Genomic DNA, 8,527 nt, shown 5'->3' with positions numbered 1-8,527 from the left:
CATTGCCCCATATGCAAAAAGGGTCGATGCGTGGATCCTTGCCAAGGGCATATGTACCTACAAGCAACAAGTCAATATTAGAAGCTAACAAGTGTCCATGCCTGGATCTATATGCACTACATTATGGAACGACGGGGGGAGTACAAGCCAAGGGATGAAACTAACCTCGGCGGAAAATGTTGGCCACTCCCGTTGTTGTCCTGCATAAGTAGTGGAAAGGAATGATAAGTACACCAACCTTAACATCAAGCAAATATAGCGAATGTAAACAACATCATCTCCAAATGATAGCTTGAATGTGTTGGTTTTAGCATGTTGTTAAAGCAGATATAAAATGGAAGACAATGCTACCTACAACAGGCTTAACATCCATCAAATATTGCAATTCAAACTGGTATTGTTGAAAATGAATAGAACGTAGGTCATGCTTAAACATCACACTGGATAAATGTGTAAAAGTGTAATAAAGGGCATGTGTTAACTACACCAGGCATAACTGGAAGCAAATATAGCCGTTCAAACTGGTATTGATGCAATCGAGCGGCACAATTCCGACTTGCACAAAATGAACATCGCATTGTGAATGACTGAAATAAACAAGGCATAAATGATTAGTATAACAACCAAACATAGCCATTGAAAACTGGAGAAAGTCTCACTACAACCAACCTAACAAGGAAATACAGATAAACATGACATATGCTTGAAAACTGGACAAATGCTCACTGCAACCAACCTAACAAGCAAATACAGATAAACAAGGCATCTGCTTGAAAACTGGACAAATGCTCACTGCAACCAACCTAATAACCAAATACAGATAAACAAGGCATCTGCTTGATAACTGGACAAATGCTCACTGCAACCAACCTAACAACTAAATACACATAAACAAGACATCTACTCGATAACTCGACAAATGCTCACTTCAACCAACCTAATAACCAAATACAGATAAACAAGGCATCTACTCACTATAAACAACCAAATATAGCCATTCGTGAAACTGAAGTGGACAATTCATACTTAAACATCACATAGTCCTATTGAACATTACATTTTTTCACAACTGAAATAACTAAACACGACACAATTAAAACACCGCATGGCAAAAGCTACAACAACAAAGGGTATGTGTTGGCAAGCTAGAAAAGGTAAGATTTGCTGATAGGATGTTGCCTCACATGTCATGGACGGGATCCTTCCAGTTGGAAGAGCTCAGACCCATGGTGCGCTTTCTGATATCACATATGGGATGTTTCACCTTGGAAGAACCTTTGTGGGTGCCCTCCTCGTGGTCGTGGTCGATGAGATCTGACTTGGCAATTGAGGATCCCAAGCCGCCGCCGTAGAACATGTCCTTCAAAAATGACAAAATGGGATCGATGGCGTACAAGGATCACAAATCCTTGACCGCGTGGCGGAGGAGATCAGCGACAGGGCCGTCGAAGAGATCGATGGCGGTTGAACTAGAGGGGTTGGGGATGGACCACTTAACTTGAGACATGGCCCGCATGAAGCCGTCGTTGTCGACGAGCTTGATGTCGTATCCATCTTTCCCGAGATACAATAATATGCTAGCCTGCTGACGTGAAGCCTTCGGCATGGCGACGTAGTCAATGTCTTCGTTGGCTTCCGTGGGGAGGTGTTGCTCCGGGATCGACAGGTCGGGGCGAACGGCGGCCACCTCATCAACATCCGCCGGAGAAGCCATGATAAACCTCTTCTTGGCCAAACGCTCGTCGGGCTCCCCGGGATACGTGACCGGGCTTAGGCTGCGACATTCTGGAGCAAGGGATGTGGATCTGGCGGGGAGGGACACCGCAGGCCTCATTGATACGTCTCCAACGTATCTATAATTTTTTATTGTTCCATGCTATTTATTATCTATCTTGGATGTTTTATATGCATTAATATGCTATTTTATATTATTTTTGAGACTAACCTATTAACCTAGAGCCCAGTGCCAGTTTCTATTTTTTTCCTTGTTTTTGGGTTTTACAGAAAAGGAATATCAAACAAAGTCCAAACGGAATAAAACTTTCACGATGATTTTTCTTGCACTAGAAGACACCGGTGGGACTTGGAGAGGGGGCTAGAAGGTTTGCGAGGCGACCACATGCCTGCCAGACGCTCCCCTGGGGGGCGCGCCCTAAGGGCTTGTGGGTCCCTCGGGGGTCTCCTAACCCTAATTCTTGCACTATAAATTTCCAAATATTCCCAAACCACCAGAAGCGTCCACCAAAATACTTTTTCGCCACCGCAAGCTTCTGTTCTCGTGAGATCCCATCTTGGGACCTTTTTCGGTGATCTGCCGGAGGGGAATTTGATAACTGAGGGCTTCTACATCAACCCTATTGCCCTATCGATGATGTGTGGGTAGTTTACCACAGACCTACGGGTCCATAGCAAGTAGCTAGATGGCTTCTTCTCTCTATTTCATCTTCAATACAATGTTCTCCTTGATGTTCTTGGAGATCTATTCAATGTAATACTTTTTTGCCGTGTGTTTGTTGAGATCCGATGAATTGTGAGTTTATGATCAGATTATCTATGAATAATATTTGAGTCTTCTCCGAACTCTTTTGTGCATGATTAAGATCTTTGTATTTCTTTCGAACTATCGATTTGGTTTGGCCAACTAGATTGGTTTTTCTTGCAATGGGAGAGGTGCTTAGTTTCGGGTTCAATCTTGCGGTGTCCTCATCCAGTGACAGAAGGGGTAGTCAGGCACGTATTTTATTGTTGCCATTAAGGATAAAAAGATGGGTTTTATGTTATATTGCTTGAGTTTATCCCTCGACATCATGTCATCTTGCTAAAGGCGTTACTCTATTCTTATGAACTTAATACTCTAGATGCATGCTGGATAGCGGTCGATGTGTGGAGTAATAGTAGTAGAAGCAGAATCGTTTCGGTCTACTTGTCACAGACGTGATGCCTATATTCATGATCATTGCCTTGGATATCTTCATAATTATTCGCTTTTCTATTAATTGCTCAACAGTAATTTGTTTACCCACTGTATGCTTTCTTCAAGAGAGAAGCCTCTAGTGAAACCTATGGCCCTGGGTCTATTTTCCATCATATATTTTCAGATCTATAAAACCAAAAACCCCAAAACACCTTGCTGCAATTTATTTATATTTACATTGTTTTATGTTTTAGTAATCTTTTATATCTATCTCTATCAGATCACATCATTGCAAGTGACCGTGAAGGGATTGACAACCCCTTTATCGCGTTGGGTGCAAGTGTTTGATTGTTTGTCCAGGTGCATAGATTGGAGACTTGCTTGTACCTCCTACTGGATTGATACCTTGGTTCTCAAAACTTAGGGAAATACTTATCTCTACTTTGGTGCATCACCCTTTCCTCTTCAAGAGAAAAACCAATGCAAGCTCAAGAAGTAGCAGGAAGAATTTCTGGCGCCATTGCCGGTGAGGTTCTACATCAAGCCTACCAAGTACCCAACATAAACTCTCATCTCTTGCATTACATTATTTGCCATTTTCCTCTCGTTTTCCTCTCCCCCACTTCTAAATGTTTTCAGAACAACAGAAAAATATTTGCCATTTTATTCGCCATTTTTCTGTTCGACTTTTTGTTTGCTTTCTGTTTGCTTTTGTGCTTGATTGATTGCTTTGTCATGATGTCTCAAGAAAATACCAAGTTGTGTGACTTTTCCGATACTAATAATAATGATGTTATTAGTACTCTGATTTCTCCCACCACGAGTGCGGAATCTTATGAAATTAATGCCGCTTTGCTGAATCTTGTTATGAAAGAACAATTTTCTGGCCTTCCTAGTGAAGATGCCGCATCCCATCTAAACATTTTTTTGAATTGTGTGATATGCAAAAGAAAAAAGATGTGCTCACTACGAGATCGTGCTAACACTTCGTTTTCATATTTGTGGATGATCATACAAAAATTTTATGCCGGATTGAATTTTGCATCTAGAAATCTTTTGGATTCCGCCACGGGTGGTACTTTTATGAAAATCACATTAGGAGAAGCTACTAAACTCCTAGATAATATTATGGCAAATTACTCTCGATGGCATACCGAAAGATCTTCCACAAATAAAAAGGTGCATGCAATTGAAGAAATTAATACTTTGAGTGGAAAGATGAATGAACTAATGAAATTGATTTCTAATAAGAGCGCTCCTATTGATCCTAATGATATGCGTTTGTCTACTTTGCTTCAGAATAATAATGAATCTATGGATGTGAATGTTGTTGATAGGAACAATTTTGGTAGCAACGCGCATAGAGGTAATTTCAACCCTAGGCCGTTTCCTAGTAATTACTCCAATAATTATGGTAATTCCTACAATAATTCTTATGGAAATTATAATAAGATACCTTCTCATCTTGAGAATAATATTAAAGATTTTATAAATTCTCAAAGGAATTTTAATGCTATGGTAGAAGAATAATTGCTTAAGATTGATGATTTGGCTAGAAACGTCGATAAGATTTCTCTTTAGATTGATTCTTTAAAGATAAGAGTATGCCACCCAAGCATGATATTAATGAATCTCTAAAAGTTATTAAAATATCCATGGATGAATGTAAAGAAAGAACCGCTAGGATGCGTGCTAAGCGAGATTGGTTTGTAAAAACGTGTTCTTGTATTTCTTGTGATAATAATGATGAAGATCTTAAAGTGCTTGGTGTGACTCCTATTGAATATTTGTTTTCTAGTATGAATCTTGATAAAGATGGGACTGAAGATGAGTCAGCTTTGGCTAGAAGGCATCCCAATGATATGGAGTTTAAAGACCTTAATGAAAAAATTGATAAAGTGGGATTGGAGAGGTTAAAACTTTCAGTAGCGATGAACCCACTCTTTTGGATTTCAAGGACTTTAATTATGATAATTGTTCTTTGATAGATTGTATTCCCTTGTTACAATCCATGTTAAATTCACCTCATGCTTACAATCAAAACAAAGCTTTTACTAAACATATCGTCGATGCTATGATGAAATCGTTTGAAGAAAAACTTCAGTTGGAAGTTTCTATCCCTAGAAAGCTTTATGATGAGTGGGAACCTACTATTAAGAGCAAACTAAAAGATTATGAGTGGTTTGCTTTGTGTGATTTGGGTGCTAGCATTTCCACTATTCCGAAAACTTTATTGTGCCAAGTTTCCGTGAATTTGATGATTGTTCTTTGAATTTGCATCTGGCGGATTCAACTGGATTAAAATGCACTGGTGGTCATCGAACTTATCGTATAAGTTCACTTTGGTCATGGTACTTAAAAACACGGTCAATATGGCCACTATATACGTGATGAGGTGATTATAGGGTCACTGGCAAATCGTATAGCTCAGTATGCATCCATTTTGACCGGTCAACCAACCCAGTTGGCGCGTCATTAGCTCACTTTCTCTCTCTATCATGCGGGCCCTACCTGTCAATGGGTGGAAGAAAGAAGTCGAGGGAAAAATAAATTTTGCATCTATCAATGGGTGGAAGAAAGAAGTCGAGGGAAAAATAAATTTTGCATCTATCAATGGGTGGAAGAAAGAAGTCGAGGGAAAATTTTTTTTTGCACAGGTGGAGATTCGAACCCCAGACCCCCCGCTTTATCTGCGAGCAGGCTAACTAGTTGCACCAGTCTCACATTGTAATTACAAAGAGGAACATATACTTTTATACCGTCGCTGAATTCACGTGACAACCGTTTGTTATTCTTCTTTCTGCGAGGGAGCCATTAGGATTAAATCATAAATGTTTCATGTGGCTTCTGTGGTTGGGCCTTCCGGGATTGTGATTATAATTGTAATATTCATATTGTCAACATTCAAACATTGGGATTTTTTTTCTTGCCTTGTGGTTGGTTCCCAATGTATGCAGTCTGAATGTTCAAAGAATAGTAAGTACGTCCATACTGAACAAAATAAATTGAAGTGCTAATGCAATCTTGACTGTGAACCCTATATATGAGTACATTAAAAAATATGTACGGGTACAGAGTACTGTCAACACTGCTTTAAATCCCAAAAGGACCAACCACTGCAACTACATGAAACGATTATGGATTCTAAAAAAAGTATGAAACAATTATGATTTAGGGCTAAATCTCAATGGCTCGCACGCAAAAAAAATGCGCCCAATGGCTGCTACGTGGATGCAGGGATGCAGAGACGTCTAAAAGGAATTGTTTCCTCAAAGTAATCAAAGAGCTTCATTGGTGTAGCTGGTTTGTTCGCTGTTCCATAAGCGCGAGGATTCAGGTTCGAATCCCCACTTGCGCTATACGATCTGGCAGTGACCGTATAATCACCTTAACACGTATATAGTGACTGTATTGACCGTATTCTTAAGTACAGTGACCAAAGTGAGCGTACGCGACAAGTTTAATGACCAACAATGCATTTTACTCATTCCACTATTATGAAACCTATGGGAAGGATTAATGATGTTCTTATTGTTGCAAAAAGAAATTATGTGCCCATAGATTTTATTATGCTTGATATAGATTGCAATGTTACATGTCCTATTATCCTTGATAGACCTTTCCTTAGAACGATTGGTGTAATTATTGATATGAAAGAAGGAAACATTAGATTTCAATTTCAATTAAGGAATTGCATGGAACACTTCCCAAGGAATTTCATATGAATCTATTATGAGAGCTACTTATGGATTGCATACCAAAGATGGCAATACCAAGATCTATTGCAATTTGCCTAACTAGGGGTGTTAAACAATAGCGCTTGTTGGGAGGGCAACCCTATTTTATTTTTATGTTTTTGGTTCTGTTTTTCAATACACATTATTACCTCTGTAGTAATTGTGTTTGGGTATTTTAATTAGTGTTTGAGCCAAGTAAGACCTTCTCGATGGTCTAGGGTGATAGTTGATTTGATCTTGCTGACACTACAGGAATCAGGCACTTTGCCGTCAACCATGGCTGACGGCAAAGGCATGGATAGCTGATGGCAAAGACCTTTGCCGCCAGCCAGCAGAAGACAACAGGTCCAGCTGAATAGGCTACGGCAAAGGCATCTTTGCCATCTACTGGCTGATGGCAAAGCCGCAAAGGGCTTTGCTGTCTGCTGACAGACGACAAAGAGCCTGGACGGCACACATGGCAGTTCAGGTCCGTTAAGTGGTTAACGGCGTGCTTTTCCGTCAGCCAGCGGATGGCAATGATGCAAAGGCCTTTGCCGTCTACTGGCTGACGGCAAATCTGCCAAATAGGCTAGCCCCATACACCCCAGGTTGCACAGGTAGCTGCCATGTGGCAGCTTTGTCGTCAGCCAGCGGACGACAAAGTGTCTATATAGCCTTGTTTTTCCTGTTTTTCCTAATTCAATTTGACAGAATTTCACACACACACACACACACACATATACACATTTCAAAATAATTTCAACAATCATACCAACAATAAGTTTCTAACAACATGAACATATATATACAAGTTTCCAATAACATTTTCATACAAGTTTGCAACAACATATCCAACAAGTTTCCAACAACATATCCAACAAGTTTGCATTAAGTTTCCATAAATAAAAAGGAAGCACAAGCAGAAGTAAAAGTTTGCAACAAGTTTCTATTAATGCTAGCTTCCTCCTCTCAAGCAAATCTGCAAATTAGGAAAGATGAAAGTTAGAAGAAGAAGAAGACTAGCTAGAAGAAGAAGAAGAAGAAGAAGAAGAAGAAAAAGAAAAAGAAGAAGAAGATTTGTTGTTCTTCTTCTTCTAACTAAGGTAGGTAAAATGCCATTTTTTAGCTAAGGTAGGTAAAAATGCTAAGTGTGTAGGTCATTTTAGAGCTAAGGTAGGTAAATAGGTCATTTTGGAGCTAACCTACGTAGTTATGTCATTTTTGAGGATACTAAGCATATTTATTCATTTTGTAGGACAAAATGGTAAGTATAGGTCATTTTAGAGCTATCCTAGTTAAAATCGGTCATTTTGGAGCTAGGTAAGGTTATTTTGTCATTTTGGAGGAAAATGAACTAATTATATGATAGTTTGGAGCTAAACCAAGGTTATTATGCCATTTTTCCTAAGTGCGCTAATTATGTCATAAATGAAGTAGCTAAGCTAATTATAGATCAATATTGTGCTATCCTAGGTTGTTATGCCATTTTTTTTTACCTAAGTGAGCTAATTATGTCATAAATGAACTAGCTAAGCTAGCTATAGATCATTATTGAGCTATCCTAGGTTGTTATGCCTTTTCTAGCTAACAAAGCATTTGTTAAGCAAAACACTTGGGAAAACTTACCATAATCCGGGAGGTGAAGGACCGGTCGGGGTTGCGCCACCGCGAGATGGAGAAGGATCGGTCGATCCTTTGTGGGAGGCGTGCTACACGAAAGATCATTTGCAATGTTTAGTTAGCATGATGCAACTAAAATTTGAATACTAGTAACTAATGACCATTAAAATGAAACTCACTGTGTCCGCTATAGCAATCTGGGGCATCGGCGGAGGGGTCTGGCCGGTTTTCTTGCACATGCACTACACATTTTGTTTTCACGAGTCAGTCATAT

This window comes from Aegilops tauschii, chromosome 4, assembly GCF_002575655.3.
Source record: "Aegilops tauschii subsp. strangulata cultivar AL8/78 chromosome 4, Aet v6.0, whole genome shotgun sequence".
In the NCBI taxonomy this organism is placed as follows: Eukaryota; Viridiplantae; Streptophyta; class Magnoliopsida; order Poales; family Poaceae; genus Aegilops; species Aegilops tauschii.
This window is presented reverse-complemented; position numbering follows the sequence as displayed.